The 19,761-nt window shown below is 41.6% G+C and overlaps 1 protein-coding gene across 2 annotated transcripts in view; it reads left to right on the forward strand.

Moving 5' to 3' along the window:
• The window catches only part of LOC135539429 (serine/threonine-protein kinase MARK1-like), an 81,970-nt gene that overhangs the window by 28,688 nt on the left and 33,521 nt on the right, over nt 1-19,761 (forward strand). The window lies entirely within an intron of this gene.

Here is a 19,761-nt window from a genome sequence, read left to right on the forward strand (position 1 = left end):
GATAATTATATCCGGTAACTAAGTCCTTATCAGCCAATTACAATTGTCGACGTAGCTGGACCTGATCCCAACACTTTTTTACAAAAGCATCCTTACCAGAAACCCACTGCACGTTCTGATAATCAAATTAACTACGTCACGTGCAAATATGTGTCTTGACAATTAACTCGGTGAATGGTGCCTCGTTCCATTTACGCTGTGATTTTGGATCCCCCATGGGGTCATAATATTTATTTTGAAATGTAGAATAATATTCATTGAGGTATTGTGTTGAGAGAAAAAGCAAAATCAGTCATCACCATGCAAAATGAAGATTTAGAATGAATTCCATAAGGAATTTTCAGCCTTGTTCACAAACACATTGCTAGGACCTAATAATCATATTGCATGGATGTGTCTACCTAAATGTAGGCCTACATCATTTTATATGCATTGTTATAAGTATCTCCTTCGTCACATATACACATATTTGACTTGACCAGCAGTGGAGTGGTAATTCCGTAAATAAAAATAAAAACTTGCTCCGTAAAGTGATTTGAACTCTCAGCCATTGAACTTTTTGGCAACTGTCTTAGTGGACTATGCCACCAAATAGTCATAATGGTCAGGAGAAAATACAACCGTTGACAAGATCTCCAACATCTTCCATCTTTTTATGAAGGATGTAGATACGAATAGAAATGCATAATCCTCTTTGTTCTTACTTTTTTAATCTCGCAAAAGCGCAATATTTGGTATATATGCGGAAGCGTTCCTTACTGCCTTTTGAATGTTGTGTAACATCAGTACAGTAGCCTGGTCAAGGAAGCATCATTCAAAATTCACTGAGTGTGAAAAACATTAGGAACACCTGCTTTCCATGACACAGACCAGGTGAAAGCTATGATCCCTTATTGCTGTCACATGTTAAATCCACTTCATTCAGTGTAGATGAAGGGGAGAAGCTTGGTTTAAGAAGGAATTTTAAGCCTTGAGACATGGATAGTGTATGTGTGCCAGTAACCACGTTTCCATCCAACCATTTACCGGTTTGAGTGTGTCAAGATCTGCAACGCTTCTGGGTTTTTCACTCAACAGTTTCCCGTGTGTATCAAGAATGGTATACCACCCAAAAGACATCCAGCCAACTTGGCACATTTAGGGGAAGCATTGGAGTCTACATGGGCCAGCATCCCTGTGGAATGCTTTTGACACCTTGTAGACTCCATGCCCTGACGAATTGAGGCTGTTTTGAAGGAAAAGGGGGTGCAACTCAATATTAGGAAGGAGTTTCTAATGTTTTGTACACTGTATTAGTACACTCCACTTACCAAGACCATTGGTAACAAACAAAAACCAAGCAGTTGTCATGCATGACTGTTAGTCGCTTTGGATAAAAGCATCTGATAAACTATCCAACTAATATATGCCATATCTCCCTCTAGTGGCCAAGTTAACCTGTTTAACAAATGCAATTGGATAGTATCTACCATTTAAGGTCTTTGATGGGTTGATTTGTTTTTTTTATTACCGGATGTAGTTATCTGCTCAGCTGGCCATCCCCAGAATCAGGGCTAATTTTGCCAGGTTGGCCTATGAGAAAAGTTGGCATCTTGCCATTTGAAACCAATGGTTTTAGCAAAAATTCACGAGTATGGCCCCCCCAGGATTTGGCAAACCTTCCTCCATTTAGGTTCCAAGCCTTCCATAATAGCAACAATATGATAAGGATTCTAATTGGATAGTGATGTCACATGACTTTTGATGCCAATGTGAATGCAGTGAATGCTTATTACCTTTGATACAGCGCTTCCCTTGGTTCGGAGATGTGGTTGGGCCTATGGCTAGGCCTTGTGATGTTAAGAGCAACCTTGTTGTGTATAGGTCTGATAGGAGGGGCTTAGCTGTAGATAATCTGGGTTTGGTGGAATAGGATTGAGTTGCACCTAGACACTGATCTAAAATCAGTTTAGCCTTTTTTCACCCCCTAATGGTTAAAGGTATGACTGGGGGAGGGTAAGCTGGTCCCTAGATCAGTTGTTAAGGGAAACTTCTACCTCCAGCGGGGTCGGTTGACAGTGTCAAACTGCACCCTCGCTAGGTCCCTTCCAGCATAAGTATTTTAAAATGTTGTCCTGTGTTTTTGAAACGTAACACATCTGCAACACCTGCAAGACCTTTCTCTTTCCAGGAACTTAGCAGTGACACAACAACGAACCTGAACCCAAATCTTCTGACAGTCCTCCATTTCAAACACAGAGCTTGTTTGTGAGCTCGATCAGTGGTCTCGGGGGAAGTGCTCTCGGTTCACTGGAAATATAAGCCTGAACCGGGAGACAGAAGCATACCAGGTTTCCTCTTTTTACATTGAAATCCAAACACCAAAAATCCCCTAGATACAGCTTTAGCAGGCTATGTCATCTGGTGTGGCCTGGGGAATGAAACGTTGGTCATTACAATACCATTATTATAGGTTTACATGCAGAGGGCTCCTAGCAACGCACACAAAGAAACCCAAGAATTTCTGGGATTGCTGAACTGTAATTTCATAAACTAGCGATTTACCGATTTAGCGAGTAAGTCATACATTTATCTAAAATGTACAATGATTTTGTTGGGGGGAAACGACCAAGGGACATGTTATTATCTTAGTGTTTTGGGTATGGGTTATAACCATTTAATGGATGAAGAGAACGGTGGCATGACGATTGTATAAAATCAATATGTGGGCCTATTTTGTGCCTCAAAAATATGCTATGTGTAACTAGCTGGTCTTGTGAGGTCAAGTCACCATTGCATTTTGAGCTTTTAAACTCATTTCTGCATATCTATATACTGTGGTATATTAAAGGTCCAATGCGTTTTCATCTTAATATCAAATCAAGATTATTTTCTGATTTCGTTATCAACAAATGAGGCAAAGTGCACAAAATCAAGTGTATTGTTTTGATTGTCTTGTGTCAGGTGAATTGTTGTGTCAACTTTGGTCTAATAATTTCCTCATTCTCCAAACTTCACTTTCAATTGCTACCATGGTTAGGTATAGGCTTTTCATATTTCTTCTGTAAGAAACATTTAAATTTAGTCCTATCCGTATAGGCCCATTCCCACGAGTGACAAGGGTTAAGATGGCGTGTCGCCTTGTTAACGTCCAAAAGCGGAAGTTGTATCGCAGGCTTCTGGTTGGTTCCGACCACGCAGAGGGTGCTCGCGTTTCAGCTCGGTAATGAGTCACGCTAGAGAATTCTCGCTCGCTTGCTTTCGCTCATACTCTCACACCACGAGCAGTTCTGGTGGTGGATGTCATTCAGAACACCATGCATCGGCCTGTCGAGGATGGGTGGAAGGATGAAAGGAGTGGATGGATGAATGAAGGGAAGGATGATCTTAACAGAAAGACTGAGAAATGGACAAACAGAGTTACAGACAGAAACATTGTACTCGTTTAGGTACAGTTTTCCTTTAGTACTTGAAACAGGACGCAGGCCGGCTTGTGACTTCTTCATAGGAGGCGCAGAATCTGTCGATAATGGCCCGAGACACTTATAATGTGAGGGCCATCCACGCTATCGTATTCCAGCTGATCAATAGCTCGCATTAGGTCCCATTTGCTCTGTGAGGGTCAGTGATTTCTGAACTAACCACATCCTCCCATAGCCATGGGCGCTTTGTCCTTCAACACAAAGGGTGCACGTCAGTAGTCTAAAAAGGCCCCCTCGTCTCATTTTCTTCCATCTGTGCATACCTGAAATAAAGTTGAATATAGTTGAGAGACCTCTCCTCATTTTTATTTCCAAGTGAAAGCAAATTCCTAAAAGGCATTCGACATATTGCTGTCACTTTATCCCGTGTTTTCAGAACTGCACAGATGAAGAGGAGAGGAAGCCGCATTGGACTATCGAGACGCATGCGTCATGAGTTCTCGCATTATAAAAACACAGTGTGGGATTTGTCAAAGCTCCACAGGCCTGCTACCCTGCTAGTATTCTGCTACATTATTATTTTTCCGGTGTGGTCGGAAAAGCTAAAAATGGCCCAACATCTGCCCGTCAATTACTTGTCCATGCTGCAAAGTACCTCCAAGGGAAGGAATTTTCAGGGCCTGTTTTCTGATTAATCATTCGAGACTGCTCTGACTCCCCACAAGACACATCTCTATTGGCTCGCTGGTGGAGCAGTAGACTTGACCAGGGCATTTTGATTTGTGCAGCCAATAGCCCCATACTCATAAATTACCCCTCTAAAATGTTGAGTGGAATTTGGCCAGCATTGAATAGATCAGTGGTTCCCAAACTGTAGGGTGCAGCCCCTACGGGGCACGAGAGGTCAGCAAGGGGGTGGATTTCAACTTACACTTGAAAGTAATAGTAGAATGCACAAGGTAAAATCTCAAAATTGGGTAGTGTATCATCAGTTCCTCTTGCCATGTCAGTCATTGCATACCTTAGAGGTATTTATAATATAGTTAGACCGATTAATCGGAATGACCGATTAATTAGTGCCGATTTAAAGTTTTCATAAAAATCGGAAATCGGTATTTCTGGACGCCGATTTTGCCAATTATTTATATTTATTTTTTGACACATTTTATTTAACTAGGCAAGTCAGTTAAGAACACATTCTTATTTTCAATGGCATCCTAGGAATGGTGGGTTAACTGCCTTGTTCAGGGGTAGAACGACAGATCTTTATCTTGTCAGCTCTGTGATTCAATCTTGCAACCTTACGGTTAACTTGTCCAACGCTCTTAACCACCTGCCTTACATTGCACTCCACGAGGAGCCTGCCTGTTATGCGAATGCAGTAAGAAGCCAAGGTCAGTTGCTAGCTAGCGTTAAACTTATCTTATAAAAAACAATCAATCATAATCACTAGTTAACCACACATGGTTGATGACATTACGAGTTTATCTAGCGTGTCCTGCGTTGCATAGAATCAATGCAGCGCTGGAGGATGATTTAACAAAAGCGCATTTGCGAAAAAAGCACAATCGTTGCACGACTATACCTAACAATAAACACCAATTCCTTTCTTAAAATCAATACACAGAAGTATATATTTTTAAACCTGCGTATTTAGCTAAAAGATATCCAGGTTAGCAGGCAATATTAACCAGGTGAAATTGTGTCACTTCTCTTGCGTTCATTGCACACAGAGTCAGGGAATATGCAACAGTTTGGGCAGCCTGGCTCATTGCGAACTAATTTGTCAGAATTTTACGTAATTATGACATAACATTTAAGGTTGTACAATGTAACAGGAATATTTAGACTTAGATGAAATACCAAACGGTTCCGTATTTCACTGAAATAATAAACGTTTTGTTTTCGAAATAATAGTTTCCTGATTCAACCATATTAATGACCAAAGGCTCGTATTTCTGTGTGTTATGTTATAATTAAGTCTATGATTTGATAGAGCAGTCTGACTGAGCAATGGTAGGCAGCAGCAGGCTCGTAAGCATTCATTCAAACAGCGCATTCGTGCGTTTTGCCAGCAGCTCTTCACAAGCACAGCGCTGTTTATGACTTCAAGCCTATCAGCCTAATGGATGGTGTAACCGATGTGAAATGGTTAGCTAGTTAGTGAGGTGCGCGCTAATAGTGTTTCAAACGTCACTCGCTCTGAGACTTGGAGTAGTTATTCCCCTTACTCTGCAAGGGCCGCAGCTTTTGTGGAGCGATGGGTAATGCTGCTTCGAGTGTGGCTGTTGTCGACATGTCCTGGTTCGAGCCCAGGTAGGGGCGAGGAGAGGGACGGAAGCTATACTGTTACACTGGCAATACTAAAGTGCCTATAAGAACATCCAATAGTCAAAGGTATATGAAATACAAATGGTATATGGAAATAGTCCTATAAATACTACACTGCTCAAAAAAATAAAGGGAACACTAAAATAACACATCCTAGATCTGAATGAATGAAATATTCTTATTAAATACTTTTTCTTTACATAGTTGAATGTGCTGACAACAAAATCACACAAAAATGATCAATGGAAATCAAATTTATCAACCCATGGACGTCTGGATTTGGAGTCACACAAATTAAAGTGGAAAACCACACTACAGGCTGATCCAACTTTGATGTAATGTCCTTAAAACAAGTCAAAATGAGGCTCAGTAGTATGTGTGGCCTCCACGTGCCTGTATGACCTCCCTACAACGCCTGGGCATGCTCCTGATGAGGTGGCAGATGGTCTCCTGAGGGATCTCCTCCCAGACCTGGACTAAAGCATCCGCCAACTCCTGGACAGCCTGTGGTGCAACGTGGCGTTGGTGGATGGAGCGAGACATGATGTCCCAGATATGCTCAATTGGATTCAGGTCTGGGGAACAGGTGGGCCAGTCCATAGCATCAATGCATTCCTCTTGCAGGAACTGCTGACACACTCCGGCCACATGAGGTCTAGCATTGTCTTGCATTAGGAGGAACCCAAGGCCAACCACACCAGCATATGGTCTCACAAGGGGTCTGAGGATAACATCTCGGTACCTAATGGCAGTCAGGCTACCTCTGGCGAGCACATGGAGGGCTGTGCGGCCCCCAAAAGAAATGCCACCCCACACCATGACTGACCCACCGCCAAACCGGTCATGCTGGAGGATGTTGCAGGCAGCAGAACGTTCTCCACGGCGTTTCCAGACTGTCACGCCTCTCACGTGCTCAGTGTGAACCTGCTTTCATCTGTGAAGAGCACAGGGCGCCAGTGGCGAATTTGCCAATCTTGGTGTTCTCTGGCAAATGCCAAACGTCCTGCACGGTGTTGGGCTGTAAGCACAACCCCCACCTGTGGATGTCGGGCCCTCATACCACTCTCATGGAGTCTGTTTCTGACCGTTTGAGCAGACACATGCACATTTGTGGCCTGCTGGAGGTCATTTTGCAGGGCTCTGGCAGTGCTCCTCCTGCTCCTCCTTGCACAAAGGCGGAGGTAGCGGTCCTGCTGCTGGGTTGTTGCCCTCCTACGGCCTCCTACACGTCTCCTGATGTACTGGCCTGTCTCCTGGTAGCGCCTCCATGCTCTGGACAATACACTGACAGACACAGCAAACCTTCTTGCCACATCTCGCAATTGATGTGCCATCCTGGATGAGCTGCACTACCTGAGCCACTTGTGTGGGTTGTAGACTCCGTCTCATGCTACCACTAGAGTGAAAGCACTGCCAGCATTCAAAAGTGACCAAAACATCAGCCAGGAAGCATAGGAACTGAGAAGTCATCTCTGGTCCCCACCTGCAGAACCACTCCTTTATTGGGGGTGTCTTGCTAAATGCCTATAATTTACACCTGTTGTCTATTCCATTTGCACAACAGCATGTGAAATGTATTGTCAATAAGTGTTGCTTCCTAAGTGGACAGTTTGATTTTACAGAAGAGTGATTGACTTGGAGTTACATTGTGTTGTTTAAGTGTTCCCTTTATTTTTTTGAGCAGTGTATATTAACTACAACCTAAACCCTCTTTCCTTGGAATATTGAAGTCTTATGTTAAAAGGAACCACCAACGTTCGTATGTTCTCATGTTCTGAGCAAAGAACTCAAACGTTAGCTTTTTTACATGGGACATATTGCACTTTTACATCTCCAACACTTTGTTTTTAAACCAAATTGAATATGTTTCATTATTTAGTTGAGGCTAAATTTATTTTTATTGATGTGTTATATTAAGATAAAATAAGTGTTCATTCAGGATCGTTGTAATTGTCATTATTATAAATGCATTTAAATAATCAGCCGATTAATCGGTATCGGGTTTTTTTGGTCCTCCAATAATCAGTATTATTAGAAAAATCATAATCGGTCGACCTCTAATTTATAACTCGTCAAATGTCCAGATCAACTTGTCAGGTAATGTTTTTTAGCCCATAAATTTTGTGGTAATGTTTGAGTCACTCAAATATCACATGAATTCAAATTAGACATGGCAAAATGTATAGAATTGCAAGAAATATCCTTTAAACCTGCAACATTTTCTCTTTTCCAACAATAGAGGTGTAAATAGTTTGTCATTAACAGTGCTTGTGCCCATAGAAATAGATGTGGCGGGATGTTCCCCCATGCTGGAAGGGGGGCCTGAGTGAAACATTTGGGGCACCCCTGGAATTTAAACTTGCTTGGTAGGCTATGAATTGGTAAGAGAATGTCCAAATTGTTTGTGTTGACCTCCGAGTATCAAGTATATGTTATTTTATTTTGGGATTTAATATGTCTGCTATTGCCAGTACGTTTTTCATGCTGTTTTTCATTGGATGATAATAGTTACTCAGGATGGTCCTCCCCTTCCTAGTCTATCGGTGAATTTCATACAAATAAAAATTGTGAGAAGTTAGTTGTTCTTTTTAGATTAAATATATTTACATTAGGACTGTCAAATGATTATAATCAAGTTAATAGGATTAGTTGATCGCGATTAATCCCCCAAAAATGATTTGCTCAATTGTGGGCCCTAAAGAACAATCTTTCCATTTAAAAAGCATTGCATTGAGTTACAGGCAAACTATGCTTTGATTTGTAAGGTACGGAAACACTATCTACATCAGAATGTTTTAATAGCATTTTCAACATAAACACAAAAAACACTTTAAGTAGGCCTACTCCCTCTTATCAATGGTCATGAAATTGAAGTACTGTTAATGCTTCAAGCATTCTAAATGAGTGTGACTCTAGTTTGGTTCCCCAACTGGCATCCCGTGGTCTGAATTTTGGCCCCCCAATTCTCTGAACAAAAAAATCAACTATTTAAAATAATTGTTTGACTTTACACTGTAAAAACACCAGCAAATCAGCTCCAAGTTTAGGAAATCTGTTCCAAAGTATTTCCACACATAGTAGAGGGTTATGTGATTGTGTACAAATGTAAGCAAGTTTTTAAATTATTATGTTTTAGTCAAACATTGTTTATTTGGGATTCTTGCGGTCAATTTGCAGTCAAATTATTTGTAGGCTTAATTATGTTCCAGCCCGTGGCTGAATCCTGTTGATGATCCCTGGACTATGGGGGGGTACTGACTCTCTGAAAACACTTTAACCATCTTTACTGTTCAGATAACTTTACACACATAGGCCTGCGCTCTCTCATTTTATTTAACCTTTAATTTTATCAGGGAGTCCTGAGACCAAAAAACAATCAACACATTTTTCAGTAATATAGTCCTCAGTCAGCTTTTTGAGTTGCCAGAACATAAAACTTAAGAAAATTTTGAAGATTGTTCCACAAATAATGTGCAAGAGAACTAAAAGCTGATTTATCTAACTAGTGACCAAAGGCATTTCCAGAGTTAATCATCCCTGAGACTGGGTGTGGTAACTCGTATGTCTCAAGTTTAGTAATGATGTTAAGGTACAGTGGGACTTTATAAATGAGAACACAGCAATGTATCAACCTATGTGACATCAGAGGACCTTTCCACTTTCCGGTTGAGAATTACTCTCTTACTCCCGCTCTCACACTATTGACTGTGATATTGATTACTGCATTGATGGGAAGGAGCAGGCAAGAAAGGCATTTCACTGTACTCTTGTACCCCACTCTTGCATATACAGCCTACCTTTTTAAAGCATCTCTTTGTAGAGCCTATTCCTTTTCAGTTCTTCCTGTGCTATTTAAAAATTGTGCATAGCCTAGTCTGTTATCATGTTGCTAGCTAATTAACAAAGGTAGGTAACATGACTAGCTAGCTAAAAAAAAGAGTTATTAAACCAACAAATATCGGCTCACGAGTAGTTTAAAACGGCCTGTGACATGCGCACCAATCTGTGGCCGAAAATGAAAAAAACAAAGCTAACTTTCACATGACTTTGGCTAGAGGCACACAGTCGTCAGCCATGCAAAGCCGCAAGCACTGCCTGCACCATTGTTGTGTTCTGCCCTTAAAAGGATCCGTGTGGTGAAGAAATGGATTAACGGCGGCAAAAAAAAGTCTGCCGATTTTACATTTCACGCGTTAACTTTGACAGTCCTAATTTACATGTCACCAAACTAATACACAATGTTTTGCAATGGTCTACAGTAGCCTCAGCAGCACTCTAGATTAAGGTGACCAGATTTCTGAAATTAAAACCGTGGACATTTCCAGTTCGACAGTCAATATATCATTAAAATATCCAATGTTATTATTTATGAAATAAAAATGGGGGACAATTCCGGTTTCATGTATTTAGTCTTAACAGGCACACTGTGATAGAGAAAATGACTATCCGATCTGAACAGCCATTCAGTGGTCCTGGTAGTCTGGGTAGAATAAGAGCAGAAGAGAACATGAGCAAATGAGCAAAAAAAACAGGCAATAGTGTATGTGAAATACTTAACTTAATAAAGAAATAAAATGCTGATGAGATTGGTAACTACATAATATACTTCTACCAACCTAATCTGTATATTTCTCAGAAGAATGTATCTTCAGGATTGCTCTGTTTTTGGCCAGCTTTTCCATGAACTCCTGGCAGGGGGGGTTGAAGTTTGTCTTCACAATAAGCATAGGAACAGTGAACCTATTTCTTGCTGCTGTCCATATATCATTCATTCTGTTTCTTGGAAAATTGCCATTGTACCTTCTCTGTCTGCTCTTCTTACTCTCTTAACCTTTTCTTCTGCTCCAATCTTTCTCCTCTTTTCTTCACTCGTCTTCCTTCTCTTTCTTCCTTTCCTTCTCTTTACCTTTCCACCTCACTCTTCTACACTCTCCTCCCTTCACTCCTTTTACTCCCTTCATTTTTCCTTCTCCTTCCTCTCCAATCTTTAATAATAAATAGTACACTACTAGATAACATACTTTGGTTAACAGATTCCCATTGCTTGCATCATTTTTGTATTATCTCAAACCATTGTTTCAAATAATAAATTGGCGGGCTCTGTAATCATATCTTTACCTTTCCTCCTCTATCTCTTTAATTCCTATCCAGTCTTCCTCCTTTCCTTCCTCTCCACTCTCTAACAGAAAACATTATGCTAATGTTATCCATGAAAATGTCTAAATATATTTTCACACTACTTATTATAATGCCAAACCATTAAAAATGTAATCTACAAATAAATATTCTCATAATTAATTGTGCATTCATTTAATATAATCGTATTTTCAAAATAGCCCGTCAACTGCATGTTTACATTTTTTAACCTAGCTACCATGACAGTAGCTAGGTAACCGAGCTAGATAACTTAGTCGACATAGCTAGCAATAGCTAATGTTAGCTAGCATAACCTATTTAAAACCTTGTAGAGCAGATCATCTATCTATATAATAAATTGTGACCTAACATCACTAGCTAGTATCTCAAACGATTGTAACTTACATTTTACATTTAAGTCATTTAGCAGACGCTCTTATCCAGAGCGACTTACAAATTGACTTACCTGGCTTGAAAAGACGTTTATGGTGATGTTGTGGATTCTCTTGACACTTGCTAGCTTCTGGCCGAGTTTTCCACAGCAGTTGTCTCTAACACTAGCACGAGCAAGTAGTTAGTAGAAAAAGAGTGAATAAAGATGATATAGCGAGCAGCCCCCTCTGCTGGACAAAACAAGCACAACGCATTTGAGACGTCAACCGGTTGGCTCTGCTGCCCAGTTTTTCTTGCCACGTAAAATATTATTTCACTTTGCAGTCTGTTTTTAATGCACTGTTAAAAACGGGGACATTTCCGGGGACAGGCCACCAACAACGGGGACTGTCCCCGGGAATGGGAACGGGTGGTCACCCTACTTTAGGGTAGCTCCATGGTGTGGCCGGATAACAGCTATTTTCCATCCTCCTCTTGGTAAATTGACTTCAATACAAAATCTAGGAGGCTCATGGTTCTCACCGCCTTCCATAGACTTTCACAGTAATTATAGCGACCTTTGAAGGATGTCCTCCAACCTGTCTGAGCTTTTGCAGTATGAACTGCATGTTGTCCACCCAATCAAAGGATCAGAGAATGAATCGAGTTCTGAAAGCATAAGCTGCAGCAAGCTAGCACTGCAGTGCATAAAGTGTGGTTTGTGGTTGAGTCAAAGAGAGAGGCAATAGTTTTAAACAAATTAATTTCTTAAATTAAGGAGAAGCAGAGAGGGAGAGAATTGTTTTTTTTCTTTCTAGGTTTACCTTTCACTTAGCTAATGCAGCTAATTTAGCCTCAATAACCTGACTCAAACATAGGAATGCTATGTATGTTAGCTAGCTAGCTGGGTTAGGCTATCCAACACTGCAACTCTTCCAAGTCAAGGTAAGCTTTCGGTTGTGTTAATTTATTGCCACCGGGGCCCGCCGGTGTAACTGCTAATCTGCTTTGCTGTACACTAACATTACCGCGTGGTTGTACACATGGATTGGATTAGTGTTGTCACGATAACAGGATTTGATTTCGATACCCACGCAAGGTTTATTATCACGATACTCGATACTATAACCAAAAAATACGCTTTTTTGCCAAGTCACAGAAATCAGCATATTTTGCATATCACAAAGTACTAGGGTAGTGAATTAATGTTTGATTTAGCTGTAAGCTAGCAAGGAAAGTTAGACTACAAAGCTGGAAGCTAATCTTCTTGCATTGTAAAGTGTTCTAGCCTTTATGGACATTGTTTTGCGAACAGTAAGGAACAGTTTCAACATTTCTAAATGCTGCAGCCCAGACTCCCAGTGCAGGCTAAGTGGAGCAGGCACGGTGCGCTCATGCTATAAGGGGGACATCAACTGCGCTGATAGACAGACTTGATCCGTGAGACATTTAACAGAACCGTTTTTGCTGTTCTAATATCGGAAAAGTAGTTTCTGTATACCGTACAGCACGCGTTAGTTCTAGTTTGTTGATTTAACGGTATAACGTTACAATGGTGACAACGATGTAGGCTGTCTAGCGATTATGGTATGAACGTTTGGCTTTTTGAGTTTTTTGTTGTTGTTTGAGCCTGGTCACAAACGGCTGTGTTGTGCACTGAATTCCACAAGCGAAGGAAAAAGGTGAGAGGAGGAGAGCATGTAGATGCGAGAAGGAATTGTACAATGAGCAAAGGGATGATGCTGTTGGTGGCTGGTATGAATGTGAATTCTATTAATCCTTCCGATTCTGTTGCAAAACTTTTTTTGAACGAAAGCAAACGGAACGAAATGGGGAGGGACCTACCTGAATTTATCCAATAATTTTAACTGTTTGGACGAATGATTACCCCAGATCAGCTAGATGCATATGAGTGTGCAAGACGGTATTGAATGTGTCACTGTCACCTTTTGAGATTTGTATCTTGACCTGTGTACCTACTTTGTACTTACTTTATTGTAGTTTGTTGGCTACAACCGAGCCAACAAACTTTTAATTTGTTGGCTAGGTTGTAGCAAACTCATGATGGATAATGGGCAAATTCGAGTATCATGTAGTAGCCTAAACCTATCAATGTGACATTGAGCTGGGTGAATGGAATATGAGTTAGTCATCCAATATGCTGTAGTAGAAATATGGCCATGCTCATTTAAAAAAAAGAATGTCCTCCCTAATCTTAAACGTCACCGACCGCCACGTCATATCAGGTCGGTTATGATATAGTTCCCATAGTTGGAACGCACCAGTTACCTGAAGGCTAGTGCAAATTCAGTGGTCAGAACCTGGTAATATCAGGATGTAGGATGGGGCATAAACCAAACAATTTCAATGACTTATTTCTCTGAACAAAAATTCACCAAATTCACTGAGAATACATTACAATACTCTGAGCCGCAACTCCATACTAGTAGTCAGACATGGAGAACTGATGCTGTATACTCGTTATAGGGGTGGGATTGGCGTGGGGTCTGTGGGTGGTTTTTGACTATTTCTTTGGATTCCTCATGTCTTACTCATTGTTAGAAAAAAAGTTTGGTCCAAATTGGATGTTAGGTTCTCTCTTTATATGAATCCTGTAAAATAAAAGGACCAATAAGGGTGCAATCAATTAGCTTAATTTCTCAGATCAAATTTATAGTTCAACAAAATAAGGTTTGCAGGAATGCTAATCTTATCTGTTTCTAACTGGGGTCCCGAGTGTCGCAGCGGTCTAAGGCACTGCATCTCAGTGCAAGAGTCGTCACTACAGCCCCTGGTTCGAATCCAGGCTGTATCACATCCGGCCATGATTGGGAGTCACATAGGGCGGGGCACAATCGGCCCACTATCGTCCAGGTTTGGCCGGGGTAGGCCGTCCATTGTAAATAACATTTGTTCATAACTGACTTGCCTAGTGAAATAAAGGTTAAATAAATCTGAGATGGTGGGTGTCATGGCTTGCTGATATGACATGGAACAAGCCAATGCAGAGTCTGCCCATAGATGTAGAAAGAGGGCTCATCTTTGTACATGTGCCATAATGGAAAGAGGGCTCAACTGTGTCAATGGTTGTAACTTCTGGAAGCAATTAACAAGCCTAGCTTAACGGACATTTTTCAGCGTGTGCGTCATTGTCACGTGTGTGTGTGTGTGTGTGTGTGTGTGTGTTTGTCTTGAAATGTGCAGCCCGGCTGCTGCACTGAACAGAGTTTTTAATGATGTGGGGTAAATCAGAGTGTGTGTGTGTGTGTGTGTGTGTGTATGAGCGCCTGAGAGAGCGGTTCAGTGGGAACCAAGAGTGAGTCGAAAAGATGGACCCACAGACACATATATCCAGAACACTGTCAGCGAATTCCACCCTCACCGGAAGTTGTACACTTGTCAAAGTCAGCTCGGAATGTTGTTGTGGCATCGTGGTGGATTGCTAAAAATATCCCTTAGATTTCACCATGTCTGTTGCTCAGCTCAATGCACAAGAATGCATTACAAATTGCATATTAAGCGTGAGGAGAAAGGTGCATCCTTAAGGACCTCTGAATAGAATTTGTTGGGTAGTCAAATGGGTATGTTTTGTGAGGAGCCTATTGAAAGAATGATAACAGAATGAAGTCAGGGTAGTGTTAATTTCAAATGAGAATTTATATATTTCTAATTTGATGCTCAATAACATGGTAGCACTCCACAACTCCGTAGTCTGTGACAGACTAAAACTACAGTTGAATTACCCAAATAGTACTCTGGTTGTTCAGTGGATACTATTCGACGTTACTTGTCGTTTACGTCCTCCAATTTGACTTGGTACAGAAACAGACTGGCAATTGAGCATGGGTTGGTCCAGTGGGCGTGGTTTGCGCAGACTGGTCATTAATTGTCTAACAATGGGAGCCTCGAGGGAGAAAAACTGTCTGGTGTGTTAGAAATGCCCATGCCGGACTCCTGGGTGGCGCAGTGGTCTAGGGCACTGCATCGCTGTGCCACCAGAGACTCTGGGTTCGCGCCCAGGCTCTGACGCAGCCGGCCGCGACCGGGGGTCCATGGGGCGATGCACAATTGGCCTAGCGTCGTCCGGGTTAGGGAGGGTTTGGCCGGTAGGGATATCCTTGTCTCATCGCGTACTAGCGACTCCTGTGGCGGGCCGGGTGCAGTTGTAGCGATGAGACAAGGGAGTAACCACTAACAATTGGATACCACGAAATTGGGGAGAAAAGGGGGTTAAAATAATATTAAAATTAAAAAAGGAAATGCCAATGGTTACGTAGACTATTTCCTAAGCATAACTGTAGTAGTATAAGACTGCCGTAATGTAAAACATCTCCCATTCCTACCCATTATTAATTAGTAAGGCGGCTTCATTTGTCTTAGTTTGTTTCCTCTCCGTTTAAGGTTGATTTGCTGTATCATTTGCTTTAATCGGCTTGTCCATTTTCATATGGTGTGTTCAATTATAATCTGAGCTATAAGGCCACTTATACTCTGCAGTTACCATGGTAGTACTTGAACAGCTAGCTGTATATCATTCTCATATAAAGCCTTTCATTCTAAAACTACTGTAACTGTACTACTGAAAGGCAGGAGGCCTTTTTGTAGGCCGGGATTGTAAATAAGAATTTGTTCTTCACTGACTTGCCTACTTAAAGATCAAAATAAAAACTCTCATCATCATCTGATCTGCTGGGGTCGACGGGATGAAAAGTCTGTCTTCCAGAGCTTCCTGTCCTCCATTGCAGACGCAGTCTCCTCCTCTAGTCCGGTGTCGCTCCTTAGCTAGATAATGATGTTAGTTGTACTACTATGAGTACAAATAGTACAATACTAGTGAACTCTGCATGTTCCCTGGGCTGGTACCACTCTGGACGAACTGCCGTGTCAGGCCTGAGGGGAACAAAGGGACAGGACTGAATCCAAATGTGATCAATTGATCTGTCACTGTATTGTTGGGGGAGATTTTTGTTGGGGCCGGTGGTGATGGGTGTGGCGAGAAAGAGCCCCCACCCCTCTCCTGCTTCGTGCAGCTCCATCATTTAGCCTTTTGCCTTTCTCTCTCTCTCTCTCTCTCCCTCTCCCTCTCTTTCCATCTCTTCTTTAGTTTCGCATCTTGCATTCTAAGCAGGTAGGTGACCTTTCCGCTTCCCGGACTTTTCCACACATTGTTGTCTGTGCGTGTCTGCGACACTTTCATTGTAACGTTTACTCTTTTTCTGGGTGTCGTCTTCACGTGTATCACACAGGTTTGTGTGGGCGCGTGTATATGTTCGCCATATTTTTTGAAGTTCGTACACTTTTCACTGTGAACGCACTGTGCACGTCACTTCGTGGATGTCCTCACTATTTCCCATGTGGCTGATCACCCCCCCCCCCCCCTCCCCCCATTTGTACTGCTTCTTCTGTGATAGTGTTTCATTATCTTTTTCAACGCCATTCAAAAACAACTTGTGTTCCCGGAAATCTGAAGTAACCAGCACAATGGGAAAAAAGTAGCTGTTTTTGATATGCTAAATGTATTTTCAAAGGGGGAGAATGAAAATGTGTTTGTATAATGTGACCAAAATGGCAGCTGTTCTTACTATGGCTGTCTGTGTGTGTAAATTACTAAATGTCATTTAGTTTTGTGCACATATTACTTCATTAAATAGATACGTGTGTTATTGAAGGCCATGTGGGCTGGGCACCAATAGGTGTATGATACTGGAATAGAAGGAGCAAGCTAGGGGGCGCGGTGGCATGCCCCACCACAAAACGTTTGCCCTACAAAATCAAATTTGGTGGCCACTTTAACACCCCAGTAACATAAGGTGTTAGTGGTCAGCTATTTGGCTGGCAGCTGACACTTATGGAACACGCTGGTCTAAGCTTTGTCTGGACAACATGCCAGTGATAGTGCAGTAGCACTGCTTGTCCTATAAACAGTGGTCACCAACCGGTCCATCGACTTGTCCATCTCCAAGGCATTTCTAGTCGATTGCCTAACATTTTTGTAAAAAAAAACAAACAACGATAAAGCATTTGTTCCTTTTTTATTCGTCTCGGGCTGTTGGTGGTAGGTGCAGCCAATTTAGCTGCCCTGCGTGCCGGGTAGGCAAACTGTTACCATTTCATGTGTCTGAAGGTACAAACTCTGCCTTCCCAGTGGGCCTGGAGAGGAAATTAAGTGCACTATGCCTTCGCTGGCCAATCAGATTGCTCAGGTGACCGAGTCTGCAGTCACGTAGGAGGCATAAAAGAAAGCTACGGTAAAATTGATACTGTGAGATTTAAAAACCATGACTAGAGTGAGACTGTCAACGAATACAGCAAAGAGCTGCTGTTTTTTATGAGTTCAGGTTTAAGTTTTTACTCGGCAATGTCAACACTTTGTATTCAACACTTTTATAACCCATAAAATGTGCGTTCTTCCTATTTCCACTTAGCGCTACAACAAGCAGTGCAGCAGTAATGAATGAGTAGAAAAGTGTATCTATAGGTTTGCGTTATTATTAGCGGCTTGGGTCATTTTTAATATCAAGAACTATTTCACTTTCTCTGTTCCTCGGAGTAACAACATGAATTTGTGCAGGAGGCTGAAATAATGCGGTGCGACTCGAGTTTCGCCATCAGCTGGAAGACTGTGTTCCTTTTTGGTCAGTGTCAGTGGAGGAAAGAGAGAGCGGAGGGATGTTGAGAGACGGACCCTCAGTCTGCTGCTCTCCCTCTGCTGAGACTGACCATCAGATGAAGGCACCATCAGCCCAGTAAAAAAAAAAAAGGGTATTATTTAAATGTATGCTCACTCAGCTGTGCCTCACAACTAATACAACAATGTGTCTATTACCGGTGTGATCATATAGCCTAACTCCAATTTTGAAATATAATTTTTTTAAATGCCCCGAACAACAATGCAGTGGCAGGTAAATTCAAGCAAAGCCAGTATGCGGTGATAATGTATTGGGTCTATAGCTTACTGCACAAACCTCATTGCTACAGTACTGTTTGTAATTGGTTAATGTTGCATAGGCTTTTTTTTAAGTCAGCGGTAGATCTCCGCATGCATTTTGACTCGATGATCTTGACTCAGAAAAGGTTGGTGACCATTGTCCTATAAGGATCATTTTTTTACATTTCTTTTAGAGTGGAATTCCACTCCCATTTGTATTATTTATGCTTTATTACAGATAGTTTAGAGGGAGAGAGAGAGCTAATGGGAGGAGGAGACATAGCAGGAATAGAAGATGCAGGAATTGAATCTCGTCTCTGGTGGGAAGGCACATGTGGTTAAAGGAGCAATATGCAGAAATCGCTCCACCATTACCTGGTTCCAAAAATTCTTAATGTTACTCTAATTTCAATTTGTGACAAAACAAGCAGTGTAGAGAATCTTCCTACCATCTTAATCTCTGTATAATATATTTTCCAAAACTGAAAATATTGTATTTTGAGCTGTTTGAAGCTGGGGTAAAAATAAAGTAAAACACTCAAAAACTAAACATTAAAAAGGGAAGCATAGAAATTTCTCAAATATAACAGATATACATACCGTTTCTTAGACTTGCTTTCAATGAGTGACAGACCTGTAACTCACATTTCTATGTGAATTTGGTCAGGTCGCCCAAAATGGTACACATTGCAGCTTTCATTTAGGTTAATTATATTAGTTTAAAGTAGACTCTTGGTTTGTCCTAACACAGGTGCAAGCACAGTGGGCATGAAACCAGATTTTGGGGGTTGGGACCGACCGAGGCAGTACTAACCAAAAATGTACTGATAATAAAACAGTTTTAATTTCCCGTTTTGAGAACGCTTTCATACAGTGGTGCCTGCTGAATGCAACCCAGCTCTCTGCAGTGGATAAGACTACTTGCGTCATGGGAGGCAGACGAGGCTGGCCCACGTGTCTGTCACTCCGCATCAGCCAGTCAGGCATCATGAGGCCACCCTAAGGGGGGCCCTTGGACACAAAGGGTCATGGGAGTAGAGGACTAGATAAACAAGAGGATGGCTGTGTGGTTTCTCTGTAGTTCATTGAGAAATGTATGTGTGATTGAATGCTTGTGTGAAAGGGCTGACGTTGCTGTGATGTATGGGGTACTCTTAAGACGTATGAGGTCCGAGACAGTGAATAACGCAAATTAATAAAAACCTAAGATAATGCACAAATTCGGTGTGTGTTTTTTTAGTCTGCCCCCCTCATATTTTTCTATGTGCATTTCAAAGAGGGTGGTTTGTGAGTGGTTTGGGTGTACTGGGCAGAAATACCCCAATGCTCAAATACAAACACGCATGCATGGAGTTCACATATTCAATGTACATATCCACACGGTTAAAAATACACACAATCCGTTACTCACAGATGCTCGTTGCTCCCACCCAGCCCCACTTTTCAAGGAGCCTATCACGAGCCGCGATTTCATGAATATGAATCGAGTTGAATCCCGTGGCTACAAGGCTCTCCCGTATCCAAGTGCGGAGCTATTTATAGCCCCTGATCTAAAAATACAACCACTGTTCCTGCCCACTACAGCTTCTGTAC

This window comes from Oncorhynchus masou, chromosome 5, assembly GCF_036934945.1.
Source record: "Oncorhynchus masou masou isolate Uvic2021 chromosome 5, UVic_Omas_1.1, whole genome shotgun sequence".
In the NCBI taxonomy this organism is placed as follows: domain Eukaryota; kingdom Metazoa; phylum Chordata; class Actinopteri; order Salmoniformes; family Salmonidae; genus Oncorhynchus; species Oncorhynchus masou.